Raw genomic sequence first — 20,174 nt, 5'->3', positions numbered from 1 at the left:
GTCCATCTTGTTTAATGTATCATTTAAAGCTTGTGTTTCCTTATTTATTTTCATTTTGGATGATCTGTCCATTGGTGAGAGTGGGGTGTTAAAGCCCCCTACTATGAATGTGTTACTGTCGATTTCCCCTTTTATGGTTGTTAGTATTTGCCTTACGTATTGAGGTGCTCCTATGTTGGGTGCATAAATATTAACAGTTGTTATATCTTCTTCTTAGATCGATCCCTTGATCATTATGTAGTGTCCTTCTTTGTCTCTTCTAATAGTCTTTATTTTAAAGTCTGTTTTGTCTGATATGAGAATTGCTACTCCAGCTTTCTTTTGGTTTCCATTTGCATGGAATATCTTGTATGGAGGTTCCTTAAGAAACTACAAATATCCATCCCCTTACTTTCAGTCTGTATGTGTCTCTAGGTCTGAAGTGGGTCTCTTGTAGATAGCATATATATGGGTCTTGTTTTTGTATCCATTCAGCCAATCTGTGTCTTTTGGTGGGAGCATTTAATCCATTTACATTTAAGGTAATTATCGATATGTATGTTCCTATTCCCATTTTCTTAGTTGTTTTGGGTTCGTTATTGTAGGTCTTTTCCTTCTGTTGTGTTTCTTGCCTAGAGAAGTTCCTTTAGCATTTGTTGTAAAGCTGGTTTGGTGGTGCTGAACTCTCTCAGCTTTTGCTTGTCTGTAAACGTTTTAATTTCTCCATCAAATCTGAATGAGATCCTTGCTGGGTAGAGTAATCTTGGTTGCAGGTTTTTCTCCTTCATCACTTTAAATATGTCCTGCCACTCCCTTCTGGCTTGAAGAGTTTCTGCTGAAAGATTAGCTGTTAACCTTATGGGGATTCCCTTGTGTGTTATTTGTTGTTTTTCCCTTGCTGCTTTTAATATGTTTTCTTTGTATTTAATTTTTGACAGTTTGATTAATATGTGTCTTGGCATATTTCTCCTTGGATTTATCCTGTATGGGACTCTCTGTGCCTCCTGGACTTGATTAACTATTTCCTTTCCCATGTTAGGGAAGTTTTTAACTATAATCTCTTCAAATATTTTCTCAGTCCCTTTCTTATTTTCTTCTTCTGGAACCCCTATAATTCGAATGTTGGTGCGTTTAATGTTGTCCCAGAGGTCTCTGAGACTGTCCTCAGTTCTTTTCATTCTTTTTTCTTTCTTCTGCTCTGCAGTAGTTATTTCCACTATTTTATCTTCCACGTCACTTATCCATTTTTCTGCCTCAGTTATTCTGCTGTTGATCCCATCTAGAGTATTTTTAATTTCATTTATTGTGTTTCTAATCGTTGCTTGATTCATCTTTAGTTCTTCTAGGTCCTTGTTAACTGTTTCTTGCATTTTGTCTATTCTATTTCCAAGATTTTGGATCATCTTTCCTATCATTATTCTGAATTCTTTTTCAGGTAGACTGCCTATTTCCTCTTCATTTGTTAGGTCTGGTGGGTTTTTATCTTGCTCCTTCTGCTGTGTGTTTTTCTGTCTTCTCATTTTGCTTATCTTACTGTGTTTGGGGTCTCCCTTTTGCAGGCTGCAGGTTCGTAGTTCCCGTTGTTTTTGGTGTCTGTCCCCAGTGGCTAAGGTTGGTTCAGTGGGTTGTGTAGGCTTCCTGGTGGAGGGGACTAGTGCCTGTGTTCTGGTGGATGAGGCTGGATCTTGTCTTTCTGGTGGGCAGGTCCACGTCTGGTGGTGTGTTTTGGGGTGTCTGTGGACTTTTTATGATTTTAGGCAGCCTCTCTGCTAATGGGTGGGGTTGTGTTCCTGTCTTGCTAGTTGTTTGGCATAGGGTGCCCAGCACTGTAGCTTGCTGTTCGTTGAGTGAAGCTGGGTGCTGGTGTTGAGATGGAGATCTCTGGAAGATTTTCGCCGTTTGATATTATGTGGAGCTGGGAGTTCTCTTGTGGACCAGTGTCCTGAAGTTGGCTCTCCCACCTCAGAGGCACAGCACTGACTCCTGGCTGCAGCACCATGAACCTTTCATCCACACGGCTCCTCAATTTGGGATGATTCGTTGTCTATTCAGGTATTCCACAGATGCAGGGTACATCAAGCTGATTGTGGAGCTTTAATCCGCTGCTTCTTAGGCTGCTGGGAGAGATTTCCCTTTCTCTTCTTTGTTCTCGCAGCTCCCGGGTCTCAGCTTTGGATTTGGCCCCGCCTCTGAGTGTAGGTCGCCGGAGGGCTTCTGTTCTTCGCTCAGACAGGACAGGGTTAAAGGAGCAGCCGCTTCAGGGACTCTGGTTCACTCAGGCAGGGGGGGAGGGAGGGGCACGGAGTGCGGGGCCAGCCTGCGGCGGCAGAGGGCGTCGTGACGTTGCAGCGTGACGTCGCGGCGTGACGTCGCGCCAGCTTGACGTCGCGCCAGCCCGAGGCGCGCCGTGTGCTCTCCCAGGGAAGCTGTTCCTGAATCCCGGGACCCCGGCAGTGACGGGCTGCACAGGCTCCCCGGAAGTGGGGCGTGGACAGTGACCTGCGCTCGCACACAGGCCTCTTGGCGGCGGCAGCAGCAGCAGCCCCAGCGTCCCACGCCCGTATCTGGGGTCCGCGCTTTCATCCACGGCTCGCGCCCGTCTCTGGAGCTCCCTTAAGCAGCGCTCTTAATCCCCTCTCCTCGCGCAGGAGGGAAGAAAAAGTCTCTTGCCTCTTCGGCAGGTCCAGACTCTTTCCCGGACTTCCTCCCGGCTAGCTGTGGCGCATTAGCCCCTTCAGGCTGTGTTCACGCCGCCAGCCCCAGTCCTCTCCCTGCACTCTGACCGAAGCCCGAGCCTCAGCTCCCAGCCCTGCCCGCCCCAGCGGGCGAGCAGACAAGCCTCTCGGGCTGGTGAGTGCCGGTCGGCACTGATCCTCTGTGCGGGAATCTCTCCGCTTTGCCCTACCCAGGTACGTGGGGAGTTTCTTGCCTTTTGGGAGGTCTGAGGTCTTCTGCCAGCGTTCAGTAGGTGTTCTGTAGGAGTTGTTCCACTGTTCCACGTGTAGCTGTATTTCTGGTGTATCTGGGGGGAGGAAGGTGATCTTCGTGTCTTACTCTTTCGCCATCTTCCCCGGAAGTCACAAACATCATCTTGAATCCAAACTATAGAAATATTTCCTAACTTTGGAATTGAAAGGAAGTGAAGATTGGCCTGGAGCCCACTGGTCACAGGTGTTATGAGCACAAATACCCATGACTTAGGAAGTTATTGCAAATGAGTACAGGTATAAGAAAACCACAGGGCAAGCATGGAAATAAAGTCTCACTCAGCCTTAGTTTGGGGGATAAAACCAGGGGGAAATAGAGAACTGTTTAAATGAGAGTTACTGCCATCTTAGCAGGTTGCCATGTAGAAATGACAGCCACTAGGCTGTAATACCTTCTTTCATTTTTTTTTTTTCCTGGAAAATCTGGGAATCTGGAATCTTATTTAAACACTCCTGCTTTAAGATGTTGGGAAACAAGTTTTTGAACATTGTAAGGACTAACTCCTCGTGAATATGTCAGGACCAGTTTCAACCCACGGGTTATCAGCAGGAGGAGGCCTGGTTTAGGGGCTCTGGATCAGCTGGGTAAGGCAATCAGAGAGGGCAGGACCTTCAGCATGGCTGGTTGTAGACCGGAAATTCACTTAGTGAAAAAATAACCGGCCTCAGGAAAATAAGGGGCCTAGAGCCCTGGCATAATTGAGAGGGCTCAGAAACATCTGAGGAGTGAAACGGAGGGCTCCAGCTACAGACACACTATGTCGATGAGATTGGAGGTGAGATTAGAGCCTGTGACATCTGCGGGCCAGAGTCTCCCTGGAGCAGCACTTTAGCACAGCGGAAGCAGCGCTGGCTGCGCTCCGCGGGGACGGCAGTGATGAGTGAGGCAGACGCAGGCATCTTGCGATGAGGCCTTTGCTTCAGTAGTGATGTGGCAGCCAGAAAGCATAAGTGAGTGTCTAGCTTTGGGTGTATTGCTCATGTCTGTTTTCTCAAAAACACAAGCACAAATGCCCTCTCGTACATTCATTGTCCAAAGATTGTTCATTTGTTCATTGACTGATTGATCGGTTTCATTTATTCAACCGACAAATACTGAACACCTAATATATGCTAGAACTGGGGAGACAGATGAATGCAAAACCAATCTTTACACTCAGATAGTTCAGGGTCTAAGAGGGTCACAGCAATACCTGCCTGCAAACAATGCTCGGCATCTCTGCAGGGAGCTAAGGGCACCCAAGGAGGCATTAACTCTGGCTCTGTCAAGGAACATGCCAGAGGATGCAGCATCTAGACTTGCTTTTACTAATGGATTCATTTTTAAAAGCTTCATCTAGCCTGTGACTACAGTCATTATAATGTCAGGACCGTCTCCTACTTTCTCAGTACCTACAGGTTATAATTAAGCACTGATATTCATAGCAGAGATTCCGAGCCCCTCGGGAGTTAACGACTTCCTGAATTTTCAGAGAAGGATTACACTTTGTTTAATTTAGCTGGTATTGAGTGTTTTTTCTTGAATTTTAATTCTCTGAAACCTGACATATACATGGAACGTAGTGCTCTAAATGTACTGCTCTATCCTGAAAAGTAACTTTATATCCATTTATCTAATTTGCCCTGTGAAGGAAGTTGGTCAGGTATTACTGTTGCCATTTTGCAAATGAGAGAAGGGAGGTGATGGTTGGCCTACGGGCCCCAAACCCGCTACGGCCATGACAGATCCAGGATTAAAACCAGAATTGCCTACTCTCAACCCTGGTTCCGAAAAATAAAGTTAAGTAGAACCTACCATTCTCTAAATGTTCTGAATAAACTCGAGTTTTCCGCACCGTTATTCCTTAACAAAAATCACTGCCGTAGTGCACACCATCCTCAACTTTCCCCTGAACCCCTTCAGAAGACTCCCTACCAGACTGCCCAACCCCCTCTTGGACCCTTCAGTCCAATCTCCACACATCTTTTAGAATTATCTTTTTAAATTCAAATCTGAGTTATTCCTTCACTACCATCCCCTACCTCCTGACCCATAGAGGTTTCACTTTTAATGGCTTTATTGAGGTGTAAATTCCCACACCATATGTTGAGAGTTTAGCTAAGCTACTGCATGGCATTGCTGCCTCCTTGGCATCTGTTTTGTTTGACCAAACAGCCTGCAGTGACCTTAACCTGACACCAGGTCCTCGTACAGGTGCCCACCCTGGAAAACAGCCCGCAGAGTCACAGGTGTGTGTAAGTTCCTGGCGTGACTTCCCCAGCAGCCCATGCCTTCCGTGTTCTCCCCTTGAGTCCCAGGGCCTTCCCCTTGCTCACCTCTTAGATAAGGCCCCTGTGAAGTTACCAAAACCCTGCTCTTTTGGTTTGAATTTGCCAGTCTGGCCTTAGCCCAGGAACCCGACACCACTTCACTGTCTTAACTTAAGTAAAGGCATTCACCCCAGGTCCCGTTGCTCTCTGTCTGCACTCTGCCTTGACCTCCCCGTGGGGCCCCTCCTGCAGGACTTGTGAGTAATAAACTTCTCTCTTTCAGTTTCTCTCATGGTCTGTCATTGAACCATGGCTCACTATCTGACACCCTATGCTCCACTTAACAAATGATATTTTAACAGTCATAACACCGTACACTTCACTCATTTAAAGTATACAATTCAGTGGCGTTTAGTATATTCACGGAGCTGGACAACCACCACCACAGTCATTTTTAGAACATTTTCATCACCTCAGAAGAAGCCCTGTCTTCCTTAGCAGTCACACTTCCTCCTCCCCGACCCAAAGCAGCCGCCAGTCTACTTTTCTGTCTCTATTGGTTTGCCTATTTTGAATGTTTCATACAAATGGAATCATAAAAAATATGGTCTTTTATGACTGGCTTCTTTCACTCAGCATAATGTTTGCAAGGTTTATCCATGTTGTAGCCTGTGACAGTGCTTCATTCTTTTTTACGGCTGAATAATGTTCAATTGTATGCATAGGCCACATTGTATTTATCCATTCACTGTTGACGGACATTTGGATTGTTTCCACCTTTTGGCTTTTATGAATAATGCTGCTATGGACATTGACGTACATGTTTTTGTGTGGACCTATGTTTCGTTTCTCTTAGGTGTATGGTTGGAAGTGACCTTGCTGGGTCCTGTGGTACCTCTATGCTTAACCATTTGAGGAGCTGTCAGAGTGTTTTCCACGTGGCTCTATGAGAGGGTCTTAGAGGTGCTAACTCACCCTGAGGAAAGAGACCAAAATGCTTCGCACCGTCTACAAGGCCCCACTGGACCTGGCCCTGCCCACCTGTTCAGTCCCAGCCCATTTCACTCTTGCCACTTTTCTCATCTGCTCAGTCCCTCTGGCTTCTGTGCAGTTTCTCAAAGGTGCAGGCTCTGTTCACACCCTCTCCCTCCTCTTGCCCTGTCAATTTCCCCCAGAGATGCCTTCCCTCAGCTTCCCCCACCCACAGTCTAAGTGGGATCTCCTTATTACATCCTTCCTTGTTTAGTAATTATTTACAAAATGCAAATTTAATTCCAGTGAATGGTGGCTCTAGATGAGCTAAAAACAAATCTTAAGGCTCCGTTTTTAAACTACTGTAAATGAAGGACCTTGTGCAGAACTCGAGGTATAGTAGGGGCACAAACATATGTGTTGAATGAATAAATAATGAGAGAGTTTAGTTAAAGAGATGTCCAGGTGTCAAGTTGGGCTTATCATCTACATCAAAATTCTTATTTCTTCCTGGGTATTTTTCTGCTTCCTCCTTCCGCACTGAATGTTCTAGAATATGGGTCAGAAAACTGTATCTTTAAAGGGACAGATAGAAACTTCCCTGGCACTCCAGTGGTTAAGACTTCACCTTCCAGTGCAGGGGATGTGGGTTCGATCCCTGGTCAGAGAGCTAAGATCTCACATGCTTTGTGGCCAAAAAAACCAAAACAGAAAACAGAAGCAATATTGTAACAAATTCGATAAAGACCTTTAAAATGGTCCACATCAAAAAAAAATCTTAAAAAAAAAATAAAAATAAAGGGCCAGATAATGAATACATTAGACTTTTGTGAGCTACACAGACTCTTTTGCAGCTATTCAACTCTGCTGTTCTAATGTGGAGGCAGCCTTAGACAATAGATGAATGAATGAGCGTGGCTATATTCCAATACTTGATTTACAAAAACAGACAGTAGGCCGCATTTGAGCTGGAATCACCAATATTTGATTATCTTTGACTTACAAAGTCTGCAGCTTCCTGTGGTTCAACGTAACAGAACTCAGAAGAGAAGGGAGATGGCAGATAAATTATGGTTCGTTAGCACTTACCCTTCACACAGCAGTGTCGTGCTTCCTGGGCCATTTGCTCCACCATCTAGGTAGCAGGGAGAGCTGTACACCTACTCATCTCTGCAGGCCCAGAAGCATGCAGAAAGGGATGTCACCAGCAAAGTAATGAGTTGCATTGGCACTTTGATTCTGGGCTGACCAGGATGCTTGAGGAAGTTGGGTGTCTCTTTGCCCGGGGGAAGCTGGATGGCCCAGAACAAAGCCAAATGCAGGCTGACTGCAGTGTGGATGCAGAGTAGACGGTCTGTACTCTGAAGCTTAGAACCTGTGCACCAAACTGAGGTGGGGGCATCTGGCCAAAGGAGAAAAGGTGGAGCAATCTGGATGGAAATCCAGAAGAATCTAACAGGATGCTTCTGATGATGACACAGTCATGTCTGGCTGTATGAGGCATTTTCTTGCACAAGCAAAAAATCAGAGAAGAGATGCTGAGCTAAGGTTATAAGGATGGTAAAGAGGGATTTATGTAAGAAATATGAGTCAATTCTTGTAACTTGCATTTGCCTCATTTATAAAGGCAGGGACAGATGGGATCATTTTGGAGAGCTAGAATTTGTATTAAGTTCCAGTTGCTTTATTTTCTTTCATTTAAATATGCTTATTAGTAATATGTGTGTCAGAACAAAATAATTTTCTATCAGTCATTGGCAAACAGTGAATAATCCCATGTAAAATATGTTTGCATACTTTAGACAGTTGTAACGACTTCACTGAACTTGGTTTCTTCCTCTGAAATAGGCAGAATGTGCTTCTGTCGAATCCTTCATGCACTGCCTTTTAGCTGGATTCACCCTCAAGGAATTCTTGAAAGATAGGTGTTCTTTCTTTCTTGTATATTGATCTGTCCTCTAGATAAAAGAAACTTCCCTGTAAACTTAAAGCCTTCAACTCATCTATTGTTCATTTGTTACATATATTGAAAACCTACTATGTGGAATGCACTGTCCTACTGTGCTGTGGGAACCAGACAGGCACTCCTTGTCCTTGCGAGCAGACTTCCTAGTAGAAGTGGCGGAGATTAAAGAAATGACTGCATAGTAGGCCTGTAACAAGAGCAGGAGATTAAAGAAATGACTGCATAGTAGGCCTGTAACAAGAGCCTGGAAACAACATAGGGACAAGGTTTGGACAGTGATGGAATGATGGCTAGTTTTGATCAAGCAGTTAAGGAAGGCCTCAATTTTGAGGGAAGTTGTGAATAATGAAATGAAGGAGCGAGCCCCAAAAACTTCTTCGGAAAGAGTATTTATAGGTGAGGGAACAGTATTTTCAAAGACCTGGAGTGGAAGTTAACAGGCTCAAAGAACTCGAAGGAATGTGTGGCTGGACTGGAAGGATTCTGGGAGAGTGACGGACGATGTGGTCAAGGTGCGTCCATGTTCATGCCAGGGACTTGTAGGCCACAGCGAGGTCTTTGGACACAATCTGTGTGGGATGGTTGAGAAGCAAAAGAGCAAAAGGTCCAATTTGCATTTTAAAGGTAACCTGGAAAGCTGCGTGGGGAACAGAGTGTGGGTGTAAGAGTAGGAGCAGAGAGAGCAATTAAGGGATACTGGTAGCAACACAGGTGACAGAGGGTGGCTCAGCCAGAGGGTAACAAACAGATTGTGAGAGATGGTCAGATTCAGAGGAGAGAAGGAACAGGTGACAGGACCAGCTGATGGACTGGGCGTGGGGAAAGAGGACTGGGCATCAAGTTGGTGGGCCACAGTCTTCTTCAACTCAGTAGCTACACCACCATTCACCTAGGAGCTCATTTTGATTCCTGTCTTGCAAAGGCAGTGTCAGAGTTTGAAATGCTTCAGGAAAAAATGGGGAAGAGGAACGGGGACCACTCAGCTGCATTCCATTCTGGCAGTGATGGAAGCCAGGTGGTCCTGGTTATGTGTGTTGCTCATTACTGTAAGGGTCTTATGCATAAGTAGCAAGCTTAAGCTTTTGCCCTGCTAGTCAACCTGCCCTAACCAGAGGCAGTCTGTGTTGTGTCTTAGCGCCTTCTGTTTGGCAATAGCATGAGGAGAATTGAGCCGTTGCAGAGGAGCTTTTCCCAAAGTGCAGTCTTTAGGCCACTGCCTCCGAATTACTCAGGATGACTTAGCATAGATTCCTGAGCCTTGCTGAGAACCTACTAATCCCTGGGGTTGGGTTCCAAGAGTCTGCATTATCCACACTTCCAGGTGATTCCCATGCAAATTAAAGGGTTTCTTTAAATTATGGTAAAAAAACACATGACAAAAATTTCCATCTTAACCACTTTTAAGTATACAGTTCATAATGTTAGCTGCATTCACACTGTTGTGAAACAGCTCTCCAGAACTTTTTCATCTGGCAGATCTGGAGCTCTGTACCAATCAAGTAACAACCCCCTTTTCCCCTCCCCTCAGCCCCTGAGAGCTACCATTCTCCTCTCTGTTTCTATGAATTTAACTACTTCATTTTTTTTTTAATTTTAAAAAAAATTTTTGGCCCCGCCACTTGGCTTGCAGGATCTTAGCTCCCCGACCAGGGAGCAAACCCGGGCCCCGGCAGTGAAAGCGCCAAGTCCTAACCACTGGGATACCAGGGAAGTCCCTAAATTTGACTATTTTAGATTCTTCATATAAGGGGAATCATACAGTATTTGTCTTTTTGTGACTGGCTTATTTGACTCAACATGATATCTCCATGGTTCATCCATGTTGTAGCAAGTAGCAAGATTCCTATCTTTTTAAAACTGAATCATATTCCATTGTATGTATATATTCCATTTTGCTTATTGATTCATCCACCAGTAGGCACTTGGGTTGCTTCCATCTCTTGGCTATTATGAATGATGATGCTTTGAATACAGGTGCACAAATAAAATTTTAAAAGCATTGTTCTCTAACATGAGAGAAACTTTCAGAAATGGAACTGCTCTATATCTTGATTGGGGTGATGGATATAAGCATAGAACTAAATACACAGGCATATGTGCATGTACACACACACAAATACAAATAAAAATCAGGAGATCTGAATAAGATCCAGGATTCTATTGACATCAGTGTTCTGCTTATGATCCTGGACTATGGTTTTATAAGATGTTACCAATGGGGGAAACTGGATAAAGGATGCAGGGTATTTCTGTGTTATTTCTTATACCTTCAGGTAAATAAAAAATTATTTCAAAATAAGTAGTTTACTTAAAAAAGAGAGCATTGCTGTCACTGTCCTGGAGATTAGAGTGTGCCACCAAAAGGGGGGACCCAGTCTGGAAACGGAGGTATGCCTGGGAGGGCAAGGAATCCTAGGCATTGTTCCAAAGGAGAAAGTGGAACAGGAATTGAGGCCAACCCAGAGGGCTAAGTGGACCCAGTGATGTGCAGTCCAAAGTCCAGACAGCAGGACCAGTATAGCAGCAATGGGGACCTGGATGTCTGAGGAGAGCCAGAAAAACAACGAGGTCATCTCACAGCTGAGTCCCCAGAGTGTGGGCCTGAGCTGGTCACTGACACCTTCCTCAGGACACATTGGTTCTGAGTACAGGATGGGAGAGAGAGAGGGAGGAGAAATATTGTGCGGGCCCATGAACTTGGCCGAATCCATTCCTCACATGGAGATTGAACAGCGGTCTTGGCACCAAGAGGCTGGTGTATCTTCTTGATTCTAAATGAGCTTCAGTTTCCTACAGGCAGCTTCTGCAACATATCAGTGACTTCCCTGAGATGCTTGAGTTTGTGAACCTTCATCAAGACCATAATGTTCTTAGGATATTTTTCTTGCTTCACAAAAAACTTTAAGGATGCTGGCAGCCACTATTTATTTAGCACTTGCTCTGTGCCAGATGTTTTGCTAAATGCTTTACAAACGTCAAGTATTTTACCTCATGACAGCCCCATTAGACAGGTCCCATTCTCCCATTTTAAAGATGAAAAAGTTGAGATTCTAGGAAGGTAACTGAGTAGGTTTAAAATCACAGAATTGATAAGGGGTAAAATCAGGGCCTGGAGCCAAGTCTCCCTCAACCCAAAGTCCACGCTTGGAGTCTCAGCCCTTTGCTGGTTCTCAGAATTTATCAGTGAGATTAAAAGTGAAGCTTCAAAGAAGAAGCAAACATTGATAACAGTGATGGTTCAGAAAATAAAGCTGATGAGACCAAGTTCCATATTATAAAGTTCTGTTAAATGCATGAGACTCTTTTTTATCCAAAATCAAAGACCTGTGAAGTTGGGAAAAGCCAACCACCCTCTGTTTTCTACCATAATACTAATGATCTCTTATAAACCTAATGTTCCCCTGCTTCCCATTAATCATCAATACTAAGAGATGATAGATGTCCTAAAGTTTAATAGGTTCCCATAACTCCCCATTTGTGATAAACTATAGCCAATCTGTAGTCAATTTCAAAATAAATTTTATAGATTCTTTTTTAACTGTGAAATTAACACATGCCCATTACAGGAAATCCAGAAAAGTGCAGAGAAGCCAAGTTAAAAAAAAAATTACCTGCAATAAAACCACTGTTAATATTTTAGTATAATTTTAATAGTGTAATGTCTTTGCCTATTTTTCAAAAATTTCATCATGTAGTACTACTTAGCAATTGGATTATTTAATTCATACAATGAACACCATGCCATTAATATTTTTCCATTCCCTCAAGTGTTTCTGCAATGTAGTATTCTTTGTGCAAATACCAAAATCTATTTCATCAATATCCAGGTAGAACATTCTGTTGTTTGTAATTTTTCCTATTTTTAAACAATATTGAAATGAGTATACATGTTACTAAACACCCCTTATTCCCTGGCACACACATATAACAAGTAAAATCACATGTTTTCAAGGCTTGTGATGCATAGTGACAAATGGCGTTTCAGAAAGATGTTTTAGTATCATCAGTAATGTATGAGATTTGGTTTTCTGACAAGTTTGTCAAATACTATTAGGTTTTTCTAATTATTTTGGCAATTATATAAGCAAAAAGCCATCTCATTTTAATGTTATAATATATTTATTGCTTTTTTCTTTTTTTGCTTTGCTAATTGTTTTTTTCTATTGATTTTTAACCAGCTCTTTGTATATTCAGGATAGTAGGCGTCTGTTTTACATGATGCAAATATTTTGCTTAGTTTTCTGTTTATTTATTGTATTTTAGTGATATAAAAAACTTGGATTTAAGTAGTTTAACCTCTCAATAATGCACATAATAACTTGTGCATTTAATACTGGTTTGGAAAGGCTTTCCCTACTCTATTACATAAACATTCAAATATTCAAAAAAATAGACTTTTTTCTTCCTAATACTTTAATCCATCTGGATTTATTAGGCTATAATTTAAATTTTTATATTTCAACCTTAATTTTGAAGAAAATCATGTTTCATAAAACATTTTAATACTTATTTAACTAAATGACTTCAGATCTGTAAACTAAAAAAAAAGAAAGAAAGAAACATATTTCATTGCTTTCTATTCCTCTGAATTTCACTTTAGGAAGGGAGAAGGGCAAGTGAAAATAAAATCACCCGTAATTTTCTCCTCCAGCTTTGTTTTTAAAAGTATTATATTTGTCACCTTTGCACGAAAATCCCCTCAACCTTTGTACGTATCTTTAATGGATCTGGCATAATTCCAACATCCATGATTTATATAAATTCTCCTTGAACCAATTAAAATTTTCAGCCTGTGTCCCCTCTTGGGGTAGAGGATATTCACTGGGACTTTACCCAGGCTGCTTCAATAAAATTATTTTGAGTATCTGCATAGATTTCTTCCACATAATTAAAGTTACTTTCAAAAGTTAAATAGAAAAATGCCCTCAAAGTCCAGCGTGGTTGTGAGCATACATTCATAAGAAAAAAAAAAAAGTGTTTTCATTATGTTTGGTGGAAAACATACTTTAAAAGTAAAATTTCACATTCACTAAAGAAATACTATGGCTCTAAGCAAAGCAAGCTTTTCAAAGAACATTTGATAATAGTATCAAGATCTTTAATTAATCATCTAACAAGTAGGAAACTTTTATCACCCCTTTGATCATTTTTTTGAGGGAGCTGTAAACACCACATCCAGTCCATAAAGGGGAAGATTACACACAGAACTGTGTAAATGAAGGTGGTGGAATGTTAAAAAGGCTAAAAATATCTTTTCCCTGGGAACTCTCCAGGAGTTGGTCCATAATGAGATTCAACTTCGATAAATGAATAAAGCTGAGAAAAATAACTTGAATATGCAAATGATTGGTGTCAGAGAAATCTAGATTAGTGTAATAGGAAAGCAATTTTGAGGGGTAATGGCTGACACAGAAGAATTGAATCGAGGGTACTGTATCCACATTTGCAAAAGTCTAAAGAAAGGTCTGTTGGGAGTGAACAAATGCCCAAGTCGCCAAACCTCATCTGATCTAACAAAGCTTTGTTTAGAATTTCCTATGTGTGTGCTACACACACTCGCTTATCTTTTTATTCCTTTAGCAAAGAGAAAAATGACATTCTAAACATCTTTGTTACATGCGCCAACTTAGATACGGAGAAGTGAAGTTCCTTAATAAGACAGGCTCACCGTGTGACCCAGTTAGCCTGGGACAGTCTTGATTTCCACCTGTTGTTGTGGCTTAATTGTTGATAGTACCTGCTTTCATTCTAAAAGTTGTTCCAGTTTGAACAATTAATGATGTGGCCACAGTATCAATTTTCTATTGCTGCTGTAACAAGTTACCACAACTGTAGCAATGCAAAACAACACAAATTTGTTATCATGCACTTCTGTAGGTTTTGAGTCCAACATGGAACTCACAGGACTAAAACCACACGCCAGCAGGCCTGCATTCACTTCTGGAGGCTATAAAGCAGGCCTTGGCTTTTCTAGCTTTGGGTGGCTACTCACACTCGGCGCATGGCCTCTTCCTCCACCTTCAAAGCCAGCAGTGGCTGGTCAAGTACCTTTTCACATCAAATCACCTAGACTTTCTTCTCTTCCTCTCTCTTAAGGACCTTCATAATTACGTTGAACCCACCCAGACGATCCACACTGATCTCTCTGTTTTAAGGTCAGCTGATCAGCAACCTTAATTCCCCTTTGCCAAGTAACCTTACATATCCACAGGTTCCAGGATTAGGACATAAAACTTTAGGAGGGTCATTATTCTGCCAACCACAGCCACTTTATAGGTAACAGAGCTGAAGTTTGAAGGCAGGCTTTCTGATTCAAAGTCTAGTGTAATTTCAGTGATCGGTGAGGATGTCTTTGGTGGAAAACCCTTGTTTGGTCTTTATGAGATGTTGGTAGGTGGGGAGGGTGTGAGAATTGCAAACAAAAATTCAATAAAAATATCGATCAGTGCCTTCTTTACTCGAGGCACTTAATTTTGGAGATCATCTGTTATAAATAATCTCATAGTAGCCTACTTATGCAAAATCTCTGTGGGATTCTTTATCTCCATAGAATTTTTATGGAATTTTTTTTTAAAGCTATGAACATCTTTGAGGTTCTCAGGACATAGTTTCAGCTGCCTTCCAGGAATATCATATCAAGTTTAGATTCCCCTAACATGGAACCTGGTGCTTATTTCACTGCACCTTCATAGTCATTGAGTCCATCTTTTCTTTATCCTTCTCCTCTATGGAGGCAAATGCTGGCATCTTATTTTCCATATTTCTTTCAAGGTTTTGTGTAAATCTGTATGTCTAAACTTGTAGTCACGCGTAACTGGAGATGTCTAATACTTGTTAGACATTTGTATATCCCTAATTGAATGCAGTGAACTTCTAGTTATCATTTTGCATTTCTAGCATTATAACTATTCTTATTATAAAAGATGGTATTTGGAATGAAAGGAACAAGGCCCATCTTTTTGACTTATAAATTGGTTCAAGTAGAATTTCCTAAACAAGTATTTCAAAGCAGCATCCACGTTGGAAAATGTTTTAATGTCCCAAAGAGGTAACTTGGAGGGCATCTACTCATTTGGGTAGGAGACATCATATCTGTGTCCAAAAGAGAAACTGAGTCACATTATGTTAGAGTTATAGCTCATAAGTTCTCTTCATTTTCTGTGATGTAAAAACATATGGTTGAAAAGCATGTGAACACACACGCATTCCACTGATAACCAGTAGTTTAACTATATCATCTCAAATAAGTAATTTACTATGCTGTGTATGTTTTACTTCATTTGAATATTTAGCCCGAAGCAGAATTATCAGAGTTCAAAAAGATCACTGAAGTGTTTTCTAAATTATTTTACTTTAAAATGACTCATGAGTCTATAGACTGTGTATCTCACACTTTGTTTCTTATCTCATTGGTCCAGGTTTGACATCTGTTACTGGGGTCATCTCATAGAAAAAACATGGTGTTTTAAGAGCCAGTGTCTTCATTTTGGCCTTCACCCAAAAAACCTTGTAGCATGTTTTTCATCAGTTCATCCCTTTGGATCAGATCACAGTATCAAATTTTGTCTGACTAAATTGTGTCTTTCATAAACAGAGCAAAGAGAATAAGCCAAATGAAGGGCAAGATGTTAATAGCTTGTTGTGACACCAAAGGCTAGTGTGCTTGTACGTGCTTTGTAATTTGGCTCGTTAGGTTTGTGTTGCGTTGTTTTTTTAAGGGATTCCTGTCTACGCATGTGCACAGCCCATCTCCATTATTATGGTGCAGTAATTGGTTTGAAGAGTCATCAGTTTGCATGTTGTGACTTGACAGTTCCCACTTCTGGTGGAGACACCCCCAGGATATGGAAGGAGAATCGAGAACCTAGGAAGTGGGGTTCAGGAATGGTGGCCTAGGGAACCCTACGTGCTTCAGCCAGAGCTCCTCTGGCAGCGTAGCTTCCATTCTGACTCCTGTGGTTTTTCACCACCTCCTCCCCATTTCAGAGGTCAAGCTCCCTCTCACCCTACACACAGGACTCAGTGACCTGGTGTCCACCTACCACGGCCCCTGAAGTGGAGCGATTAGTTCACGTGGTACCTTCATGTGGTACCTTCATGTCTCCAGTGTTGCATAAAGTAATTTTGCCTTAAACAGATTAAGAGTGATTTTCATACCTTGTTCCCCTCCCCATTTTATTCATCTTGGTCATTTGAGAGCTACAATTATAAGAGGTCCAAGTCTTGTCTTTTCAGAAAGTCTGTGACATTTCAGAAGGGAACATGTTGTAGCTAGGCTGATGCTATAGTATTTCCCAACCTGTCACTTGTGGCAGGGTGTCACATTATACATAAAGGCTCATGGTGTGTTTTATTATGTATTTTCATGTGTATTAGGAAAAATTTTAAATAAGCTCACCATACCCCTGAATTCATGGATAATTTTGCCTTGGAGGAGTCATCAGTGAAACACAATCTATGTACAGCAAAACTATTAAGTAAATAACATAGTTAGTAAAGAGGAATTTTTAAAATGTAAGGGAAGTCCATGAAAGAGCATTTAGCAAACAAGGGCACAGTGGGGGACAGCACAGATTTTCAAGTCAGATCTAAGTTTGGATCCAGCTGGATCACAAACTAGCTTTTGACCATAGACCAGGTCCTTAAATTTCTCTGAGTTTTGCTGCAATGGGTATTTCTCCAGGTGGTTTTGAGCCAAATGAGGCAACACATAAAAAGCCCAGACATGTATTGGACACCAAATAAATGTTAGTTCCCTTCTTTCAAAAGGCAAGTTATCAGTTTAATGTACTTGGGTGTTGTTTACCGCTGTGATTCTTGTTCATGAATTAAGACTGCACAGAGTCAGCTGGCCTTCGGTCCATGGAGCCTGGGACTGACGGTCAGCTCCTGTGTGCCAGGAATGGAGAGACAGGACAGATGGCCAAAGCTGAGGCCAAAACTTTGGACTCCAGTCTCTTAAAGAGGGATTGCCTCTCGTGAGGAGGGCTCTATGCAGTCAGCGATGAGTCAGGTGCCTGATGTGTGCCAGGCACTGAATCTCAGCCTTGGGGATTCATTGTTGGGCATGAACACCCACCCCACCTCTGTCTTGATGGGGCCGGAGAGGCAGACATTAGTTGAATTGTCACACAAATAATCAAGCAATTACATGTTATGGAAGGTGTTATAAAGGCAGGGTACCAGTGCCATGGGAGTGTCAACCACGGACACCTGAGGTAGTCTGGAGCGGTAATGAAGGATATTCTCTGCCAGTGATATCTGAGATCTGAAGGATGGATGGGGGCTGACCAGGTGGCAGATGGGATGCTCATGTCGGCTAGGAGGGTTGCACGTGAAGATACCTGTGCTGGGAAGGAATGGGCTGAGTTGGAAGAACTGAAGAAAGATTGGTGTAGCTGGATAATGAGAAACAGAGGGGCTCTCTTGTGATGTGAAATGAGTTTGGAGAAGTGGGCTGGGGCCAGGTGATAAAAGAGACTTGTCACAGTAAAGGAATGTGCTGTTATCGTAAGAGGAACGAGAAACGATTGAGAGGTGTCCATTCTGGGGTGACATAAATAAATAAAAATTTTGAAAAGACACCTTGGAGGCCTGTATTAGTCAGCCTTCTCCAGAGACACAGAAGCAGTGATTGTGTTAGAAGGAACTGACTCACACAATTATGGTGGCTGAGAAGTCCCAGGATCTGCCTGGGCCGGCTGGAGGCCCAGGGAAGCGGGTGGTGTGATCCAGTACAAGTCCAAAGGCCTGAGAACCAGGGAGGCCGATGGTGCTTATTTCAGTCTGGGTCTGAAGGCCTGAGAAGCAAGACCACTGAGGGCAGCAAGGAACGGAGGCCCCCGCTCAGCACTCAGGTGGGACGACAAGGGCGAATCCCTCCTTCCTCTGCATCTTGTTCAGTGCAGGCCCTCAGTGGATTGGCTGTGCCCACCCCCACTGGGGAGAGCCATCTACTTTACTGAGTCCACAGACTCCGATGTTAGTCTCATCCAGACACACCCAGAAATAACGTCTAATTTGAGCACCCCATGGCCAGTCAAGTCGACACATAAAACTAACCATCACAAACCCCTTAGAGAATAGATTACGGCAGGCAATATTAGTAGCAGGGGCACCCATTAGGTGCCTGTTGCAGTGGCCCAGGTGGGAAGTGTCAGAAGCTAATCTCTGGAGGTGATGATGGATTTGGAGAGAAGAAGGTGGATTTAAGACAAATTCAGGAGACAGAACAAGCAGTATAGACCCGACTCGTTGATGGAGTGGTTGGGGATAGAAGGCCTCACTTGGGGAAGAGGGTGGCTTCTGAGTTTCTGCTTTGATCCCTGGGAGAAGGACCACCCTCTGGGCAAAGTTTAGAGTGAAATGATTAACATGACACTGGATTTATCATACTTTCTAGTTGCTCAAAAATCCTTGCCTCCAGAGAGAGGAGATATGGGGATATATGTATACGTATGGGGATATATGTATACGTATAGCTGATTCACTTTGTTATAAAGCAGAAACTAACCCACCACTGTAAAGCAATTATACTCCAATAAAGATGTTAAAAAAAAATCCTTGCCTCCAATAATGACATTTTGGAATATTTTGATTAAATTATTTAAATATAAAATAGTTCTGCCTTCTCTAGCAAAGGCTGAATGAAGCTGCCCTTTGAAAACTGGGCAGTAGGAGTTGGGTTAAAATTCACACCCCAAACAGCCAAGGACTTGGCTTTATTTCAGCCAAAGACACCACATATCTTGGATCTGAATCCTAATCCCCCACATTCTACAAGACTTGGCTAGCATCATAGGCCACAAGTAAGACAGAGGAACAGAATTCACATTGGCCAAATACGCAGATCTGTCAGAACTGGGTGGGGCAGACTCTAGATCCAGCTCAACATAATGGAAAGACAGACACTAAGGAGATACATTTGATCAGAATGAAGGCCAAGTCAAGTTCTTGGCAATTTTGGGAGGACAAAAGGCCGGACCTTCATTATTACAGGAAATTGCTCCCAAAGCTTGATTTTTATTTTCTTCGTTTAGCAGTATTCTCATGGTAGCTTTAAAAATCAGCATAAAAGCTCATTCTCTGTAAGATCTCCTTTGTGTGCAGATGTTAAAAGGCTCTGCCTATTTAATTTCTTCTTAGCTAAGGTACTCATGCATTATTTTATCTACCCCAGAAATCGAAGTGTGTGTGTGTGTGTGTGTGTGTGTGTGTGAATTTGTTAGTGAAAGGATGAAGTAGTGTTAAAGAAAAAATGAAAAACAAATTCCTCTACCCAAGTATACCTGGTTTCATGTTTGCTTACTACTTTCAAATTCTGTCCACATGTTTAAATCACACATGTATAGTACACATGCTGTTTTTTGTGTTTTCACACAGTATTCTAAGTAGATCAACAGAATTGAATAATTATTTTATCTAATGGCTGTATTCTAGTATCTTGCTACAAACACATTCATTCAACTCGTCTTTTTTGCACTGGACATTTAGTGGACGCCAGTGTAATTTCATTATTAGAAATAACACTGCAGAAAGTATTTCCATGTATGTAGTGCAACCTGTCTCAAATAGAACCCAGAGTGGTATCCAAATGGAACAAAGTATGTGAGTCCTTCATAGATTTGGTGAATTTTGCCATGTGACTTTCCAAAGGGTGAAACCAGTTTATAACACATTCAGGTGGGGTATAACAAACGTGTTTCTCTTTTCTTTTCCTAATTAGGGCTAGTTTTGACAACAGTATTGATGATAACAACAGTAGCAACAGTAGCAGCAGCTAATATCCTTGAGATGAGTTACATAACAGGCATTATATAAAGTGATCTAGAAACATTGTTTATAACAGTTTAAAATGTAAACTCTGGAGACTGACTTCACAGGGCCAAATCCAGACTCCACCACCTAACCTCTAATTGGCTTCATTCCCTCCTCAGAAATGGTTCATAGGGTCACTGTGAATATCAAGTGAGTTAATATAGTAGAGAGCCTCGGTAAGCCCTGGATAATGTTGGTTACCA

The 20,174-nt window shown here is 42.2% G+C and overlaps 1 protein-coding gene across 1 annotated transcript in view; it reads left to right on the top strand.

The window, feature by feature from the left end:
* The window catches only part of CDH13 (cadherin 13), a gene marked incomplete at both ends in the record, with an annotated part of 1,025,013 nt that overhangs the window by 630,656 nt on the left and 374,183 nt on the right, over positions 1-20,174 (top strand). The window lies entirely within an intron of this gene.

This window comes from Hyperoodon ampullatus (genome assembly GCF_949752795.1).
Source record: "Hyperoodon ampullatus genome assembly, chromosome: 18".
NCBI lineage: Eukaryota > Metazoa > Chordata > Mammalia > Artiodactyla > Ziphiidae > Hyperoodon > Hyperoodon ampullatus.
The sequence above is the reverse complement of the archived record's forward strand: the minus strand, read 5'-3'. Positions and strand labels throughout refer to the sequence as shown.